Source organism: Cricetulus griseus, chromosome 2 (genome assembly GCF_003668045.3).
Source record: "Cricetulus griseus strain 17A/GY chromosome 2, alternate assembly CriGri-PICRH-1.0, whole genome shotgun sequence".
Taxonomy (NCBI): Eukaryota; Metazoa; Chordata; class Mammalia; order Rodentia; family Cricetidae; genus Cricetulus; species Cricetulus griseus.
In genome coordinates, this window is record NC_048595.1 from 371,037,280 (window position 1) to 371,057,853 (window position 20,574).

Here is a 20,574-nt window from a genome sequence, read left to right on the forward strand (position 1 = left end):
TAGAAGATAAGAATGGAGGTATCATAATAGAGGGAGACATTTTTGGTTTACAGAGAAATCAGGCAATGTCTGGAGGGAAATGTCTGGAGATTTACAAAGATGACACCAGCTAACAATCTAAGTCCTCCCATGATTATGAGATTGATGACTGACTTATATGCCATCCTATAGCCTTCATCCAGCAGCTGGTGGAAGTAGAAGCAGACACCCACAACTAATCACTGAACTGAACTGGAACCCAGATGCAGAGAAGGACGAGTGAAGAGCACAGAGGTCCAGACCAGGCTGGTGAAACCCACAGAAACAGCTGACCTAAACATCGGGAATTCTTGCTCCCCAGACTGATAGTTGGAATACCAGCATGGGACTGATCCAGACCCCAGGAACATGGGTTACTGTGGGGAAACCTTAGAAATCTACGGGACCTCCTGTAGAAGTTCAGTACTTATCCCTAGCATAGGTATGGACTTTGGGAGCCCATTCCATATAGAGGAATACTCCCTGAGCCAAGACACACAAGGGTGGGCCTAGGCCCTATCCCAAAGGATACAATAAACTATGATGACACCCTATGGGGGTGTCACCATCTAGGGGGAGCAGAAAGGATATGTGATAGATAGGGTTTTAGTTGGGGGAGGGTATGGGTGGGAGAAGGGAACTGGGATTGTCATGTAAAACAATTCTGTTTCTAATTCAAACAAACAAACAAACAAACAAAAACCACAAAACTAGGGATAGGGAGATGGTTCAACAGGTAAAGTACATGCAGCAGCACAATACTGACAACCTGACTGAGAGCCCTAGAATAAACATAACAAGTGGAATATAAGAAAAGTGTCTCAACACAGCCATATAGGCAGAAGGGAGGCAACACAGGAATATCCCAGGAGCTCACAGGACAGCAAGACTGAAGTACACAGCAGCAAGTAAAAAGAAACCCTGTCTTAAACAAGGCAGAAGACAAGGCCTGATACCTGAAGCTGTCCTCTGACCTCTGGCACACCCTTCCCCACAAAAAAAGCACATAAATGCAAACACACACACACACACACACACACACACACACACACACACACACACACACACCCCTACCCAAAAAGTAGGTTTTAGTTTTTCTCTCCAAGACAAGAGTTTTTCTGTGTAGCTGGAACTTGCTCTGTAAACCAGGCTGGCCTAGAACTCAAAGATCTGTCAGCCTTTGCCCCGAGTGCTGAGATTAAAGGAGTTCTTCACCACCTGACACACACACCATAAACTTTAAAAACAAAACAACAACAACAAAAAAAAAGCTTCTTTACAAAAGGGACCTTCCCCTGGACAGAGGTGGTGCATGCCTTTGATCCCAGAACTCCGGAGGCAGAAGCAGATGGATCTCTGTGAGTTCCAGGCCAGCCTGGTCTACAAAGCTACACAAAGAAACCCAGTCTTGGGGGGGAGGGGGGGTGAACTTCTTGGTTTTTAAAAAAAAACTAGAATTCCTGACAAAAACCTAGAAAACAAAGTTAACAAATAAAGTGCATATATTAAAACAATATGGCTTTAGCAAGATGGTGGTGGCTCACACCCTTTAAACCCCAGCACTCAGGAGGGAGAAACTTTGATCTCTGAGTTTGAGGACAGTCTGTTCTGCAGAGTGAGATCCAAGACAGTCACAGATACACAGAGAAAACCCATTGGGGGGGGGCACAAGACAAAAAAAATAAATAAATAGAAAAAATAGGCTGGAGATATGGCTCAGCAGTTAAATTATTGGTCTAGAAGACCCAAGTTCAGATCCTAGCACCTAGCACCTATGTCTGGTTGGCTCACAAGTGCCTGTTAATTCCAGCTTTAGGGTGAATTCATCCCTCTGGTCTCCAGGTACCTGTATTCATATGGCCACATTCACATGCAGAAACACAATCAAAAATAAAATAAAAGCCACTACTTGTTATATAGAAACAAAGTTTTAGTCTAGAAAAAGATATAAATACAATTCCTAAAGAAACTATAAGCACTGCAGAAATTACAAATCTATTAATGTTTTTTCCTAATCTTAAAAACACAAGAAAATATAGTCAAGCATATAGCATGTCATTAAACTCATCAAGGAGGTAGCCCAACCTCCCAGATGAGTTTTAAAACACCAGGATTTATCATGAATATATTCTGTCAAGTGTCTGCTACAATGCTGGTGAGGTTCTGAGACCATCTGCTCCAGCCTATTCCTATTTTTTGCATGTAAATTTCACTTCTAAAAACAGCCCTCTCTCATCACCCCCTCCCCCTTCTCTAAAAAGATGCTTTCTTTTCTACTGACTTTGATAATGACTTGTATTGTCACCTTCAAACCGAATACTGATAAAAGACCTTCCTTAGGCAAAAATTTTGCCTTTGCTTAGCAGTAACAATTATCTCTTCAAAATCTGTAATGTTTAATTTGGTCCAACTTTTTTCTCCTTAATTAAAATTGTTTTCATATAATGTATTTTTACCATGATTTTCAACTCCCCCAACTCCTCCCAGATTCTTCCCTTGGTCCAAAATTTTAAATAAATTGCTTGCATATATGCAAACCCACGTTTCTAAGAGTTACAACAACTTTATTCTGAGGCAGTTTTTCAGTGCAACATGTGACCTGCAGCCAAAGGCCTACTAAAGCACCCTGTAGAAAGCAGACCATACAAATGAGAAATTTCTTTTCCTAAGAGTAAAACAAATGAACATATCAGTGACACCTAGTGAATGGTGGCAATCAAACTACAGGGATACAGCATGCCAGCTCCATGGCACTGGAATTTTCAAGCGTCACTATAATGTTCCTCTCATGCACCAATGCCCGTTCTCCACACCCATTAGAATGGACTAGTCCTTAGGCCTCATGATATACAAGAGTCTCCCTAAGATGCAAAGGGCAAGAAAAACCAAAAAAGTTGAACCAAGGCACAAATACAGCCAGAGAAATGTACTCACAGTTCAGATGGTAGCAGTGACTTTGAGAAGAAATCAAATAGCTGTTTTAAAGAAATATTCCTAGTATCTGTTTTCTCTTTTCATTGTAGTCCAGAGACCTAGAAGAGACAGGATGCACACATAAACACCTCCATTTCATTACTATTTACTTATTTATTTAACAGAGCTAGGAATGCTGGGTGAGTGCTCTATTACTAAGCATAATCATCCACCCATTTCACTCCTCTTAATTAGTCCCACCATGCTCACCATGTAAACTGCTAGACAATGAATGAATTTAAAGACAAACCTGAACCCAGTGAAGAAGATACACATGAGTAACTTAAAACTATCAGGCAATCAAAAAGTATAACCTGCTTTAAAAAAATGGCAAGGTTCAACACACAAGCCTTCTGCTTGTTTCCACTAAAACTAGGCTAGAGAGATAAAACAAAGTTCAAAAATCAAATACAGGTCAAAGAGAACTTAAAGGAGCAGTAACTTTGATAAACTGAAAAGACTTCAAGACAGGCATCAAAACAAATAGGAACACTGGGGCACAGACAATATACTGGAAAAAAAGACACACAATTTTAAAATGGGAAGCACATTGGACTTCTAGTGACAAAAAATTCCTTTTCCAATCCCTCTCAGAAAAGGTTTCTCTCTATGTAGGTGTGGTGATTTACTATCAATCTAACACAATCTAGATCTACTACAAAGACAATTTTACTAAAGGATTATCTAGATCACACTAACCTGTGGGCTTGTCTGTGGGAAACTTTCTTCATTAGGTTGACATGGTGGCACTATCCCCTAGATTTGGATCCTGGACTGTATGAGTAGAAATGGTAAGCTGAGTAGTAAACAAGCCATTATGAAATTCTCTTCCTCTGACTTTTGAGCAATGTGACTAGCTGTTCCTGTTACCTGAACTCCCTTGCTATGAAGGGCTATAACCTAGAATGTGAATTAAAATAAACTCCTCCAAGTTGCCTTTTTGTGGAAATACAGCATTATGAAACTATCTTTTACATTCTAAGAGACTGGAACTTTTGCTGGACCTCAAAGCCCAGTTAATAATATACTTTGAGAACACTGAAGACTGCTATTCTGCTATATACTCAGCCTGTTTGTTTAACATGCCTTTAAGAGAACAGTGTAACAACCAACATTACTTGCCTTTGATTTCCCACGTAATCAATTTTTACAATATAAGCTAATACAACATACATTTAATTTTATGTACTGTTCCTTGTTCCTGACCCAGAGTAACATATGTCGAATTAGTGTGTGCTACAGTAGTAATTTGCTGAAAACAGCAAAGGAGTCCAAAGTGACCTTGTACGATAAATATGTACAATTAATGTTGAAAGCAGCATGGATAGTCTGTTTGCAGTGATGGAATCAGTAAAGTTTCAGCCCTGTAATACTCAGTTAAATATTCCTGTAAAGTACTCCTCATTCTTTCCCCATGTGATGTTTTCTGTGCTGTTCAATAAAAGAGATAGCAAAGCCCTTAATTAGGGACGGTTTCACAAGACAGCATTCGGGTAGACACAGATTCAAACTATTTTAACAGAGTACAAACAGGCCAGAAACCATATAGCCAGAAGACGGGGAAAGAAGTGGAGAATTCAAATTTGTTCTCTCTTGGTCAAACTATCTTAATGTGACACTAACAAATTTTGGTGCTTCGGAGACTATCTTTAACAAATTTAACAGACTCATTTTTCTCATGGTATTTAGTCACAGCAACAAAAATAAAATATAGGTAACCCTGACTGACATCAGTTTTGGTATTGTCAGTTGTATAAAATTCTTGACATTTAGCCACCAAAAACTATAAACTAGATTCCAGAAGATACAGGAACTCCTCTTTTCTCATGTTCCCATCATTTTGTCTATTCTGCCTCAATCTGTGATACTCTCCACTGTCCAAAACAAACTACCACTTCCCATCTAGGCTTAATCTACCAACTTCTGTACTGAGACAAGCTGTAACCTATATTCTGTATTCTGCAAGAAAACAGGTCAGAGGTTATATATTTAAACAAACAAACAAACAAACAAAAACAAAGAGGGAGGGAGGGCAACAGATCAAGAATGTTGGTATAGCCAGGTGGTGGTGCCACATATCTTTACTTACAGCACTCAGGAGGTAGAGGAAGGTGAGTCTCTATGTGTTCAAGGCCAGCCTGGGTTTACAAAGGGGGCTCCAGGTCAGTCAGAGCCACACTATGAAACCCTATCTGCACTTACACCCACACCCAAAATCCATGTTGGTATATTATGAAAATCACCTGGGCAAACCAGAAGTTCTTTATGCTTCAAAATTAGTTTCTAGCCAAAAATATCATAGTACTAGACTGTGAAACTTGCCATGGTCAGAATACTGTATGTCATTCATTATATGCTATGATCAGTACAGGGAATGCTATGATCAGTACAGGGAATGCCATTCAATTGGTACTGATTCACTAACCAAATAAATACCCTAGCCAGAAAAAGAAGCTATGAACTTAACTGACTTCTGAAAAATGAGTACTAATCAGATGTCACTCGTTCTGTATGCAAAACAAGTGACACAGAAACAGCTTTCTAGTATCTGAGCAATGAGAGTACAGAAGCAACTAAGATTAGGAGCTGCCCTTGCTCAATAACAGAAAGATTTTGCCCTAAAAGTAAGTTTCTAATTATTTATGACTATCCACAAACTAAGAACTAAATCTATCAATTTATAAACATTATGAAAATGTCTACCTAACAAATGAGGAAGAAAATCACTTTCTTAAAGAAGGTTCAAATCTGGAATCATCACCAAGGACTCAACTGTTTGGCCTGATTTCTTTTTGTCTTTTTGAGAGGCTATCTTTACAGCACAAACTGGCTTTAAACTCACCATGTAGACCAGGATAGCCTGGAATTAGCAATCCTGCCTCAGACAGCTAAGTGTTTACACCACATCTGGCTTTCTGATCTGAATTTCAAAGCAAAATCTATCCAAAGTGAGCACTCTCCACAGTTCCACTCTGCACTTCAGATAATGCCCCACCCACAAGACTCCACTGTCTTAAAGCCTGACAGTGTTAAAGAAACATTCTTAGGCAGGACTGGTGGACACACCAGTAACTCTAGTTACTTGGGAGGCTGGAGCAGAAGTATTTCAAGCTCAAAGTGTGGGGGCAAATGACTGATCCCAGCACTTGGGAGATGAAGTCAGGAAAATCAGGAGTCCATGACCAGCTTTGGCTATAGTGAGTTTATGGCCCACATAAGACCCTGTCACAAAAAAAAAAAAAAAAAAAAAGCAAAGTTCAAGATATGCCTGGACTACACAGTAAATTCAAGACCAGCCTGAACAACTCAGTAAAACCTTATCTAAAAATAAAAAGTAAAAGGAGTGCTGGGGTATAATGACAAGTATCCATAAAGCCCTAGGTTCAATCCCCAGTACTTAAAAGAAGAAAAGAAACACCAGGCATTGGTGGCACACGCCTTTAATCCCAGCACTCAGGAGACAGAGGCAGGCGGATCTCTGTGAGATCGAAGCCAGCCTGGTCTACAGAGCTAGTGCCAGGACAGGCTTCAAAGCAATACAAAGAAACCCTGTCTCAAAAAACCAAAAAGAGGAAGAGGAGGAGGAGAGTCTTACTGAAGCAATAAATGGGTACAGTATGTTTCAAGACAAGGCCACTGTTCAAGAATATTCAGAAGAACTGCTATCACAGTATATGACAAGGGTGATGCCATTTATATCAGAAAGACACCAAATAAAGCCCTATGAAAAGACTTCAAAAGAAGGATCCACTTAAAGATCAGATTTAACAAGTAACCCAGAGGACCTCCTGTATCTACTGGGGAGGTAACTCATCAAGGAACACAATCATTTGGGCATCAAGATCCAACTGAAACTGGAGATCGGCACCTAGGCAGTGGCACAGCCTACAAAGTGAAGGGTTCCAAGTCAAAGTAAAGAGGTAAGCATGTTCCCCTGTAAAGGAAGGACAGAATGACTAAAAAGACTATTTTCGTTTATGGAAAAGTGAACAGCAGCAGTGAATAAAAGAAGAATGGAATTCAAACTACCACCAGATCAGCAGATTTAAACAAGACTCCAGGGCCTGGGAAATACAAAACAATCATCCTCTGCCTAAGAAGAACCAGAAAAACTCAATTCCCTTGACAAAGGATGATCCAGACAAGTCAATCTTATGATACTGCAAATGTGAGAATTATCACACAAAGACATTACAGCAGTTGTAACAAATAATCCTATAAATCAGCATATAATCAATATGCTTAGCATCACAAACTTTCTTCCATGTATCTCTTCAGCCCAAGCACGTGAATTCCCACTCAAGATTACTAAGGACCTCAACACAGCTAAGCCCAATGGACACTACTCATTCTGTCAGCAGATACATCATCTTCTCTAGGCTTCTTTCCGTCCCTCAAGCAGTCCCTCCTCCCAAAACTTTAGTTCTAAAGTTCCCCTACCTCCATCCCTACCTCTGCTTGCCTTCTAGGCATTACCACTTGACATGCTATCTGCATACTCACACCATTTCAGACTTTTCTTCTGAACCTTACCTGTAAACCCAATTGCCTGACTGTCAACTCTACACTCATACTCCACCATTCCCAGCACAGAGATGTGGGAGCCACATCCCAGAAACTCCCACTTTCTACAAATCAGTCAGAGCTAACAGAGAAAGACTCTTGCAAGACTGGTAAGATGAAAGAAAACACTTGTTCTTAAGTTAGTCGGTGTGTAGAAAGGAAATTAACAAAGAACCAAAACCTTACATAGCCTCTGCTAAGAATTCCCAGCACCCTCTGAGAAATATCCAAAGAACCACGAAACCAGTAATCACTCAAACTACCAGCACAACTAACATTCACAGGTATTACTGCAAAGTGCTAATTCCCCAGCCCTATCACCTCTGCAAGGGAGGCCTAATTCCATGTATTTAAAATGAGTCTACAGAAGTTTCTGTTTTCCTGATTAAATCTGAAGGACTGACTGTATTTATAAAGACCATCTTTAAATTTAGACCCCGTAAAGAAGTGCAGCATCAGCCAGGCGATTGTGGCACATGCCTTTAATCCCAGTACTCGGAAGGCAGAGGCAGAGGCAGGCAGATCTCTGTGAGTTCAAGACCAGCCTAGTCTACAAGAGCTAGTTCCAGGACAGCCTCCAAAGCCACAGAGAAAAACCCTGGGGGGAGTAGGGGGAGTGCAGCATCGTGGACAGAATGTCCAACATATATCTCAAAGATCAGTACTGATCTTGACTTCCAAATATTGACAATTCACACCAAAGCCACATGGTGAGATCCTGTCTCAAACAAACAAATAAATAAATAAACCTCTACAGTTCACTATCTCAGTTTACAAAGTCAGATCCCCATGTACATAACTCAGGCCAATCCCTGACTCAACTCTTCCTCCCACATTCCCTAGTCAACCATGTCAGCAAGTAAAATTCTTCCTGAACTGCCCAGCAACTGTCCTTCAATGCATCTACCACAGGTGAAGCTGATATACCACTGCCCACCCACAGTTTCCATTTTACATTTATGCTAGATAATTTTTACCTATTGAATTATCACATTATAGTCTGCCAAGATGTTTTATGATCCCCCAAAATGAGCCATTTCCCAGCATGATGCCTGTTCTTTATACAAATCCCTAAAAGATATGTCAAATATGTCAGACACACTTTGAGAATCATGCTCACTTACATTAAAAAATTGTAATTTTTTTTCATTTTGGGAGGTTTTATTTTAGTGTTTGTTCTTGGTTTATGTTTGCTTGTTTTGAGGTGGAGTATCATTCTGTTGCTTAGTCTGGTCCCAAGCAATCCTACTGCCTCAACCTCCTGTGTATCTAGGATTACAGATACGCACCACTACAAATAACAGCTTCACTTTTTTAATTTCACAGTAAATGACACGACACGTAGCTATGGCATATTCTCTACCAAAAGCAAAATGGTTTCTTGAACTCTGACAAAAAATAATTTGCTTTTCTAGGTCTCATGCACTAAAGAATCCCCCCCCCTCTGTGTTTGTGTGTGTGTGTGTGTGTGTGTGTGTGTGTGTGTGTGTGTGTGTGTGTGTGTGTGTGTGTGTGTGTTTGCCTACATGTTTGTCTGTGCACCACTTGTATCCCTGGGGTCTGCAGAAAGCAGAAAAGAGTCTCAGATCCCCCAGAACTGAAGTAACAGTTATAAACCACCATGTGAGTGCTGGGAATTGAACCTGAGTCCTCAGAATAATAGTCAGTCCTCTTAACCCCTGAGCCTCTTTCATGCCCATAAAAGATTATTTTGTCTTGTCCAAAGAAAGGTTGGAGCCTTTGCCTAACTACTAGCAGGGAACATTAAGAGTCAGAGGCAGGTAGATCTTACGATCTCCATGAGTTCTTTCTTTGTTGTTGTTGTTGGGTTTTGTTTTTGTTTTATTTGGAGGAGGGGGTTCGAGACAGGGTTTCTCTGTGGCTTTGGAGGCTGTCCTGGAACTAACTCTTGTAGACCAGGCTGGTCTTGAACTCACAGAGATCCGCCTGCCTCTGTCTCTGCCTCCCGAGTGCTGGGATTAAAGATCTCTATGAGTTCTAAGTCACTGAGGGCTAAAAATGGAGAAGGCTGCATGGAGGAGCCTCAAATGCATATTGATAAGTGAAGAAACCAGTTTGCAAAAGCTATAGTGTTTCTAATTCCACTGCATTGTGGAAAAGACAAGGTGAGGGAGATAGTGTCCAGGCCTGATATGGGAAAGATCAATGGGCAAAGAACTCTGTAAAGCCATGGAATGATCTTGCAGGACTCAACAGCAAGGTATGTGATACTATGCATTTGTCAAAACCCACAAAACTTAAATTAAAAAATAAATAAACATTGTATCTGATTACCTGAGGACCTTTTGAAGAGCAGGGTTCCAGACCTGCTCTCTGAAAGGCTAAGCCATGCTAGTGCCAGACTTGCTTTTATGACCCCCCTCTCCCATTAACAGAAACCCTGGGCAACATATCTCAGGTGAGCTTCTAAGGTAGGCAATTCCATGTGTGCTGCCACATACTGGTGTGAGTGAACAAGTGATGACCATATAACCCATTAAGAGGGCAGGAAGAGCTCACACAGGTCTCTTCCTGGACTCTCCCTGTATGCTTTCTATTCCTGATTTTAGGTCTGTAACCCTTTTACTATAATAAATGGCATAATAAACAGTAACCCTGGTGCCCTCTAAGCAGGGTACACAGTCAAGTCTCATGTTTTGAAACTCTGATGGGGGAAAGTGCTTCTGTGTATGTGTTTGTCTTACTGTTTGATAAATAAAGTACTGTTTGGCCAATGAGGCAGCAAGTTAGGCAGGACTAGGAGTCAAGGAGGATTCTGGGAAATGCAGTAAAGAAGTGGTGATCCCCTTTAATCCCAGCACTCGGGAGGCAGAGGCAAGCAGATCTCTGTGAGTTAGAGGCCAACCTGGTCTCCAGAGCAAGTGACAGGATAGGCTCCAAAGCTACACAGAGAAACCCTGTCCCGAAAAACCAAAAAAAAAAAAAAAAAATGTGGTGATCCTAGCAGGAAGTGACATAGCAGGGAGACTAAACAAGGGCAAATAAACAAGGGCAAGAAGGAAGTGGGCCCCTTCTCTCTTCCTACTGGTATCTGCTCTGGAGTCACCATGTGATCCACCGGCAAGAGAGGGCGCCATTGGAAGGCATCCTCTATAAGATAAGTCTTATAAAACATATATTTATGGTAATTAAGACTGAGCTAGCAGATGAGAAATCCTAGTCTTTGGCCAAGCAGCATTTGTACCTAATATAGGTCTCTGTGTATTATTTGGGGCCCTAATTCGGCGGGCAGAACTCGGGCAGCTGGCAGAAGGCGCCCATATGGCAGTAGGGCTCGGTTGGCTTTTGGCAGAAAGATTTATCATAACAAAACTCTAAGGACAATAGTTTTTTTTTTTTTAAGCTTTGTTAATAGTTCTTGCAAATAAGTGAATCTGTGGTGATTTGAGGGACCTCCAACTTTTACAATGCATAGCACTAGAGCAGTATTTATCCCACTGCAGGGATGATCATTTAAAACCATACACTAGAAAGAGTGGTGCATACCCAGCACTCAGGAAGCTCAAACAGATTACATGTGTTGGAAGCTAGCATTGATACAGAGTGAGAGAACTGTCTCAAAAACAAAACAAAACAAACAGCTAGGCATTGTGACGCATGCCTTTAGTCCCAGTACTCAAAAGGAAGAGTCAGGTGGGTCTCTATGAGTTCCAGGTTAATCACAGTGAGACCCTGTCTCAAACAATAACAAAGTCAAAATGCGTAAAAATAAAATGCAATACAGAGGACTTGATACTACAGTGAGAGTGAAATGTAACAAACTCAGGTTGGCTGTAGTGTATACACTGCTGTTCCTTCTCCCAACAGTGAGTATCAAGTACACTACACTCATAGGCCTGGAGAAGGCAAGAAGCTGTTCTTACTCAATAACCGACAACTTCTAGCACTAGAGCCCTTCATGAAAATCCTTTAAACCTGATAGGTAAGTGGATCAGAACAGGCAGTATTTTAGTTATTTTTAAAAAAGGAATTGGTATCAGAAAGTTGGATCAAACAAATAAAGGCACAAGCCTGGGGACCTGAGTTCAATTCTTGAAATCCACATAAAGGTGGGAAGAGTTAACTCCATAAAGTTGTCCTTTGAAAGTCACATGTACACCATAGCACATGCCCACAAACGTGCACAAACAAAGACAAAACAATAGAGAATGTATGAATGTCTTTTCAATCCTCATGTCTTCAAGATAATGTGGAAATCAGTACCAGGAACCAGAGCAAAGAGTTCAGCAACAGACTCATAATGTCTCCTTCTGGCCATCGCCAACAGTAACAGTGGCTCCAATCTCCTCTGTGCCATTTACAGGAAAGCATGTTTCACAAACTGTGGCATACCCACCCAACACTAGCAGGCTCTGGCTGAACTGTGAATCAACAATCAAGATTATTTGAGCAATTTCCCCCTAATTCACATTGCCCTCTCTGGTTACCACCTTAAGTCACAAAAAAGAGCTCTGGGACTTTAAATCTATCATCACAATTCTAGACTACTTACAGCAATAAGGATACTGGGGAGCAAAATAAAACTGGAAAAGTATGAATGCTTTCCTATATTCTGGCAAAAAAGCAGAGTCCTAGAACAGATGGAATCAAAGATACCAACTCTTTGCCAAACGCAGAATCAATCATGAACCATCAAAAAACAATTTCCACATAAACAATAATTTACACTAAGTCACTTCTGCCACCTGGCTGAAGTGTATTCATTCCTGTACAACTAATGCTACTTCCAAATAGAAAGCAAAATGCAAATTAATTTTCCACCAGATTAAGCAACGTGGATTGTCAATTTTTTGCTAACATTAAGTCACAACTATGTCTAGGCCTAAAATCTAAGAATGACATCTGTAACCATAAAGGTCTGCTGTGACTTCTATGTCATTACAACATTCAATCATTTTTTTCTACCTTTGCCACACATGATTTGTTGTCCCTAACAGAAGACAGTCTGAGATAGTCCATCTCTAATCTCTCCTCACTAAATTCTACCCCAGGAAGGACTGGTATCTCACATCTCTGCAGGGATGGCTATGATCTGTGTTCCAATCCACTGACTGAAACAGCTTTTAACAATAAGTCACCAACTGCCCCACTGCCCTGCTCTAATCTAGGGGCTCACCAGGACATCACAAATGTGCTGTTTTACATCTCACTGGTATATACTTCTATCTAATCCAAGAACCCAACACAGCACTCCAAAAGACACTAGCTCACAGCCATGTAAAATTTTAGACTAGTCTTTACATTATATAACCTTTAGCTTTGTCAAATGTTCAACAACATGCTGAAGACATCTCAGCCAATCAAAGTCCCAAAAGCTGGCTTGGCCTATGAGACACCTAAGTTGTGTCCTTTTACCTTTAAGGGTAGGGGCCCAAGGAATTAAAAAGAATTTTGTGTTAATTGCTGATTGATACATTCAACTTTGGACACAGTTGGTGTGTTATGAGTATACCTGACAGCTTGAACTGCTATTTTAAAGGTAAAACTAGTCTTTCCTCAAGGACATCATTTCAGTTTGTCAGGTAAGTACAGCCTAACATCAAGGAAGGTTACATCTCTTCTCTGGCCTCTCAACTAATGAATCTTGAGGTACAGGAACCCATTCATCCATATACAATTGTCCTTACAGTTTCAGGGGTCTATGGTGCTGGGAGAGAGCATGCCTGCCTCAAGGCAACAGTTCAGTTTCACTCCAGAGGGGAAGGAAAGGAGCCAGAGAACTTCATGAGCTAGTTATCAAAGAGGGAACCAGGGAGCTGCCCTGCTTTCCCCTGGATCCTTGAAACCTTGACTTTCTTTTCATGGACAGAGCTTACACAAACAAGATTCAAAATCAATCCTCCACTGTCTCCCAATTAAGGCCTTTTTTCTGCACAACATAATTACAAGGCTACAAGAACATATCAGAGCTCTGAACTTTGCCCCCTATGTCTTGCTAGCTAAACCACAGCAAAGTAGCTATTTACTCTATGAAGATGATGATAAAGTATGGGTCCTTCCCCTTCTCAGGTAAATGACTGTGGCAACTTCCTTATAAGCGTTATGGCTCCAGTGGGACCATCCTGACATATAAAACTGTTCCTGTCACCCTGGAACCCAAAGTTCCTATCAGAATCAAGTACAAACTGCTCTAATACTGTCCGATAGAAGCTTCTCAATGTAACCCAACCTGTAGTACTCCAGACATAACAAAACTTTCAGTCCACCAACACCCATCTTCTCACACCCCCATGCCTTTGTATGTAAGCAGAATTTCCTTTCTCAACTCCCCTTTTCAGGGGACTGATTTCCCCATTTCAGCCTGCTCATTCCTGGGCTAAGCATTTTTCAGATTTAAAAGGTTTTTCAGCCAGGCGTTGGTGGCACACACCTTTAATCCCAGCACTCAGGAAAGGCCAGCCTGGTCTACAAGAGTTAGTTCCAGGACAGCTTCCAAAGCCACAGAAAAACCCTGTCTCGAAAAAAACCAAAAAAAAAAAAAAAAAAAGAGTGTGTGATAGGCCATATGCTGCCAAACAAAGACTGAGTATCTGCCAAGCCTTGAGCTCAGGCACCACCTATAGGTTGTCTGAGCATGCTGCTGGGACAAGGCCACTGCACACATCACACAGCAAAGCATGGCACACTGGTCACTAAGCTGTGCCGGTCTCACTCCTCACAAATATGCCTTCAGGACAACTCCTGTTGCAGGCACAAAACCACCTTTAACAACATTCAGCAAATGAATTACTAATGAATCACCTCAAGAACAAGCTAGTAAAGCCCACAAGGGAAAAGAATGAATCTTTAGCAATAAAATACTAACAGAACGTGGGAAAGACACTAACTTCATTTATATACCACTTCATATAGTAACTACCCAGTAACTTCAAAAGCTGACATCATAAATACTGTACAGAAAAGGCCATCCTGTGATAAACAGAAACCAAATTAACTTACCAAAAGTCAGGGTCCAGGGCAATAGTGTTTAAAAAAAAAGAGGCAGGCAGATCTCAAATTCGAGGCCACCCTGGTCTACAGAGTTAGTTCCAGGACAGTCAGGGAGGTTACACAAAGAAAGTGTCTCAAAAAAGCAAACTAAAAGGTGCTTAGATGTAATACTTAAACTCAAGTCTATAGTTCTCAGAAACACTTTTTCTGGCCAGGAGTGATGGCTAACATGTGTGACCTCTGTACTTTGGAGGTGGAAACAGTAGGATCAGGAATTAGGACAGGCCTCAGCTATGTAATTTGAGGACAGCTTAAACTACAGAGTGAGATCTTGTCTCAAGAAAGCAAGAAATGTTTCTCCTGGTACATTAATCTTGTAATTCCAGGTGACAGTTTAGAAGTCAGGAAGCCAAAGCAGGAACTGAAGTAGCTAGTCATACCCAAAAAGACAAGAAAGAACAACCAAGAATGCATGTGTGCTCAGTGCTCAGCTTACTTTCTCCACTCTTAATCTAGACCAGGACTCAGCCCAGGCAATGGTGCCACTCACAGCAGGATGGGTCTTACCACATCAATCCAACCAAGACAATCTCCTACAGACAGCTCCAGAGCCAAGCTGATCTAGGCCATCCCTTGCTGAGACTTTTGACTGTGTATAGATCTTCCTCTCTCTACAAACTGCAATACCATGATGTCTTCAATTACTATTGTCTGACATAGGAGTGGGGAGGAATTTAATTTCTAACATTACTTAAAATTTTCAAGTTAATGTTACGTCTGGGGGGGGGTAGACATCCAAAACACAACTAGACTATAGCTCAAGAATAACTACAAACTAAATATTTTATTTCTTTTCTTTTTTTGTAAGTGTCAGTCCTTGAGAAATCAACAGAGATTAAACAGCTTAATTAACAAATGCCACTGAAAGGCAGGCAGCTGCAGCCACAGCATGACCCTCACATGCCAGCTAAGCTGACATAATGCCAACTGAGGGAATCAACTTTTGAGCTTCAGTGCAGGTAGACTAGAGTCCAAAAGCCAACAGTGCACATTAACACCTCAGTTTCAGCCAGGAAAAATCACACATTTTCAGGGGCAGACTAAAAAATATAAGAAAACTTCTATTAACATAAAACAACTCAAGCAGATTTGCACATGAGTTGCTATCCATTCCAGAGTAGTAAACCACCACCTGCAGGCCAACCTGGCCTCACTTGACTCTGTACAAGCCATATTAGATTTTTACAAGGGTAAGGAATGATAAGTGTGTTATTCATGTGAGAATTACATGAAATTTACATTTCAGAGTCCAGGAATAAAGTCTGGTTGTTCACAATCAGCTCATTCCTTTACTAGCACCCTTCTGCACTACAAAAGCTAGGCAGTGGTGATGCAGGTAGTCTATGATCTGAAAAGCCTGAAATACTCTTTGTGTGGCCTTCATGCAAGCAGTCTATTAACCTACAGCATAAGTGGGGCTTTAAGCTAACACATCTTCCTTCCTCTAAGTTCTCAAAAGCTTTTTTTCTTTTAAAAGATTTGGTTTTTTTAGAGCCGGGTGTAGAGGCAAAAGCCATTAATCCTAGCACTCAAAGGGCAGAGGCGGGTGGAGATCTATGTGCTCAAGGCCAGCCTGATTACATAGTGAGGCCCTTTCTCAAAAAAAAAAAAAAAAAAAAAAAAAAAAGACAAGAAAAATTTATTTTATTTTATGTATATAAGTGTTTAGCCTGCATATATGCATGTATAGCATGTAAGCGCCAGTTGCCTGAGAAAGCCAGAAGAGGGCATCAGATCCCTAGAAACTGAAGTTTTTGACCATTTTAAGCCAACATGTGGGTACTGAGAACCAAACCTGGCTTTTGGTAGTGGTGTTTGGTTTTTGGCTTTTAGATTTTAAAACAGAGTCTGGCTATATAGCCCCAACTGTCCTGGAAATGCTCTGACCAGCTTTAAATGCACAGAAATCACTACTTTTGTCTTCCAAGTACTGGGATTAATGGTATTCACCAGCACCACACTCAGCCAAACTGGTTTAGCTTTAATCAAATATGGAGGGGTGAAGATAGAAAGACAGGGGAAATAGCCAAGGAAAGGCATCCCTGTTGTTTGCTGCAGCTCCAGGCTATGAAACATGAACCACAAAACTCAACAAAACCCATGTGGAGTTTATTGGGAAAGAGAGCAAAGGGAAGAGTTAGTGTTGACTGACTGGGAGCGGAAATGGAAAGAGAACAAGCGGAAGCGCTTATTTAAAAGGGAAAACCTGCATATGCAGACAGAGTCTCATGTAATGGCACGCTGTAGCTAGCTGTCAAGGGGCGGGGTCAGCATAAAGCAGGATATCAACAGGCCCACCCTCAGCGTCTGCTGAAGTATCTTGTCTGCTCAGAGTCACAATTTCACATACAGATTGCTCAGATAAAGCCCAGTATAGCAGCCACATGCTTGGGAAGCAGAAGAATGTCAATCAGTTTTAGGTCAACCTGAGCTACATGGTGCCTTATCCAAAAAAAAAAAAAAAAACCACCTCCTTACACCGGGATAATACTCCTTTTATACAGAGATATTTCAAGGAAAAATGTTAAAATGGCATTGAACCATGCTTACAGCCTGAGTATATGGGGCCTTATTGCTTTCCCAACAGTAGTCTTAAATTAGTTATCTGAGAATCTGACCGAGACTATAAATGTCACCACCTAGAGTAGAAGCATTTCAACTCCCTCTTGACCCAATGTTGACCTTCTCATCACATTCCCACCCATTGCACCTTAAACAGCTCTACAATTTCACTGAAAAAAAGAGGCATTTTAGAAATTCTTTAAACAATGTAACTTCAAATGTCACTAAAATTCACAGTATGGCTATTACAATAGTAGGGGCAGCTCTCTTGAGAACCCCACACTCACACTTGGGTCTATCGGCCTCCATATATGTGAAGACTGTTTCTTAATAAACTCCAACTCTATCTGGTACTGACTCATCCTGAAATTCTCTGCCTGCGCCAGTCAAAAGAGCAGTTTTACCTAAATGCAGATCCCAGAAAGAACTACTAGACCACTAAGCAGTCAGCATGGAGCTAGGTAGGTCCCTGGACACTCCTGCAACTGACAGCAGGGAAGGGATGGGCACCAAAGAAGGTCCTAGCTAAAGCTCCAAATCTATTTAGAGACCTACTGCCTTGATTACAGTGCTAGGCCCTGGGTATTCAGTGGTTCAATTCTTTCCCTCTGCTTTCTAAAGAAAGATGTCATGAATTATACCTCATTTGAACAGGAGCACCAATGTCACGGCATATATGCTCCCAAAACAAGTTCCTCTGTTATATCTAAGTATAAAACAGAATCAACAAAGAATCAGCAATATTAAACAGTAAATAGGGATGACAGCTGAAGGTGATGAAAGCAGAGAAAGTATGTTAGGATATTCTGGGGTCTTTGTGGAGTACTACGGGGAGGTGTCGGTTTTAAGTCCAGGTCTCATGTATCCCAGGCTAACCTGGAAGAATGTAAATATCCCATTCCCTTTGGGCTGCAATTTAACAAACTGAGCAAAGATGCACAGATTGATTGAGCACTTTGAAAACTGACAAACTTTTAAGGTAAATGTTTACTTTTAATAACTGTTATCTTTTGAAAAACATTTAATTAGGCTAAGCACTACACCATCTTGGAGTATGAGACAGACTTTATCATTTAATTCTCTCAACAAATAGCCTAGGGCTCTATTATTTGGCCCATTTAACTAACAAGGAAATGCTAATGAGAAAAACAAACAACTGAGCCCAAGATCAAAGGTCCTAAGACTACATCCTTTACCAAAGAATCCTCAATGATTATTCCACTTCCAAACAGAGTACCCTCACCACCTTTACTTTCAAGGAAAACCTTGCTATTCACAAGATGGGCCCACAAGCCAATAGCTCTGGCATCTCCTAGCTAAATTTGTTTCTACAGCTGCAATAAAGATCATTGGAGAATCTGCTATAGAAACAAAAGCCAGATGGGTGGTGGTGGTGGTGATAGGCGCATGTTTGTAATCCCAGAACTCAGGAGGCAGAGGCAGATGGATCTCTGTGAGTTTGAGGCCAGCCTAGTCTACAGAGAGAGAGTTCCAGGACAGCCAGAGCTGTTAACAGAGAAACCCTTTTTTGAAGAAGGAGGAGGAGGAGGAGGAGAAGGAGGAGGAAGAGGAGGAGGAGGAGGAGGAGGAGGAGGGAGGGAGGGAGGAGGGAGGGAGGGAGGGAGGGAGGAAAGAAGGGAGGAAGGGAGGGAGGGAGGAGACAGAGACCTCCACAAACAGGCTAAATTGGAGCCTCAAGTGAAACAAGATTCCCAAGAAATATACTGCATGCACGTTAAAATATGAAAATCCTAATATAGCACTCGTACAATCTGAGGTGTTTCTCCAATTTAAACGTATAGCCTTATACACAGCCTCCTACTTTCTGCTTGATGAGGTTCCAAACCTGAAGGCAGATCAGGGCCAACAGCCATTCTCTGGGCTGCCTAAGAAGCAGCTCAGCTTTTCTTCTGCCCTTCACCTTTACCTCTTCTCCCATATAGAACTTAAAACAGCCCAGCTTTTGAACCCTCTTTCAGAGTGAAGGACAAATAGACAATGGCTTCCTTGAAATGGGAAATTGCACTGCCCGCCCAAAGCAGAAGGGATAATGGGGAGTGTTTCAGGTATGTTCTCAAGCCTGAACAACTGGAGGATAATCACAAAACTGGAACTACATGTGTTACAAAGGTTATCCAACACATCCCTAACACTTCCCACCCAGCAACAGGAGATACCAAGCATGTCATCAGAGGTCTTGAGTTTTCCTGTCAATATAAAATCTGTGCTTCTGCTGCCTCTGCCAATCTGCACACAGGCACCAACACCTAGGCCTGCTCTTGCTCTCTCCTATCACTCCATTCTTCCTCCATCAGGCCCTCAAAGTGGGTGGTATGCATTTCCTGCCAGCCAAAGCACTACACAGCTCTACTCAGAAGTACACCCAAAGGCAGGGACATTAAGGGGAAATTAATCTGGAACACAATGTTTCACATCTTTCACATCACACACACCATCTTAGACAAGCATGGTAATGCACAAAGAGGCAGTCAGATCTCTGTGTGAGGCCAGACTAGCTACCTAGTGAGTTCCAGGCCTGCCAGGGGCTACATAGTGAGACCCTGTCTCAAAACAAAACACTGACACTGGTTTGCTACTGGACATACTTCTGGGTCTCAAGAAAGTGTCCTAGAAACCATTTAGATCCGAAGCTTAACTTATATGCTAAACAAAAAACTAACTCAAAATGGCACTGGCAAGATGACTAAAATACAAGACTTAAAATCTGAGTTAGCTCCCCGAATGCAGTTAAAGGAGAGACCCAACTCCACAGTTGTGCTCTGATCTCCACATGCACACCATAGCACACATGTGCTCTCACACAGAATTTTTTTTAATTAACTCAAAATGAATTAGACATAAATGTAAAACTAAAACTCTTATGAAGATGAAGGAAATTTTGTCAACAAGAATTGAGCAATTCTTTACTATTTACAACAATAAAAAATAAAAAAAAAAAACCACATACCTGTAATCCCAGCACTCACAAGGCAAAGGCAGGAGGCTAAAACTGGCCTATGTAACGAGTTATAGGCTATCCTGGGCTAATTATCTAGGTGGTGTTGCATTGAGGGAAGGGGAGTTGTCCAGCACTCAGATTCAGAAAGATTTTGAGTTAGAGACTAATCTGGGTAACTGTGAGCAAATGCAAAATAAGTAAGAAGGGCTAGGAATACAGCTTAGTGGAAGAAAGGGAGGGAAGAAGGTAAAGAAAGGAGAGTGAGAAAAGGGAAATGACCAAAAAGGGGAATGGAAGAAAAGCCAGAATCAAAAGCATGCCTGGCTACAGTGTTTCCATGCCTGCCTAGGCTACAGTATGAGACCATCTCAAAACAACAGAAAGATGAAAATTAATTAGGTCCCTTCTTTATACTATACACCAAAACCAATTCCAAAGGAATTATAAAGTTAGAGGTGAAAAGCACAATTATACCTTGTTATGATGTA

General features: G+C 41.2%; 1 protein-coding gene across 1 annotated transcript in view; it reads right to left on the reverse strand.

Annotated features, from left to right (window-relative positions):
• Ptk2 (protein tyrosine kinase 2) overlaps nt 1-20,574 on the reverse strand; it is a 194,446-nt gene that overhangs the window by 166,312 nt on the left and 7,560 nt on the right. Inside the window, exon 3 of the mRNA XM_027403786.2 lies at nt 2,953-3,050. The gene's annotated coding sequence lies outside the window, so the exon portion shown is untranslated. The remainder of the gene's footprint in view (nt 1-2,952; nt 3,051-20,574) is intronic.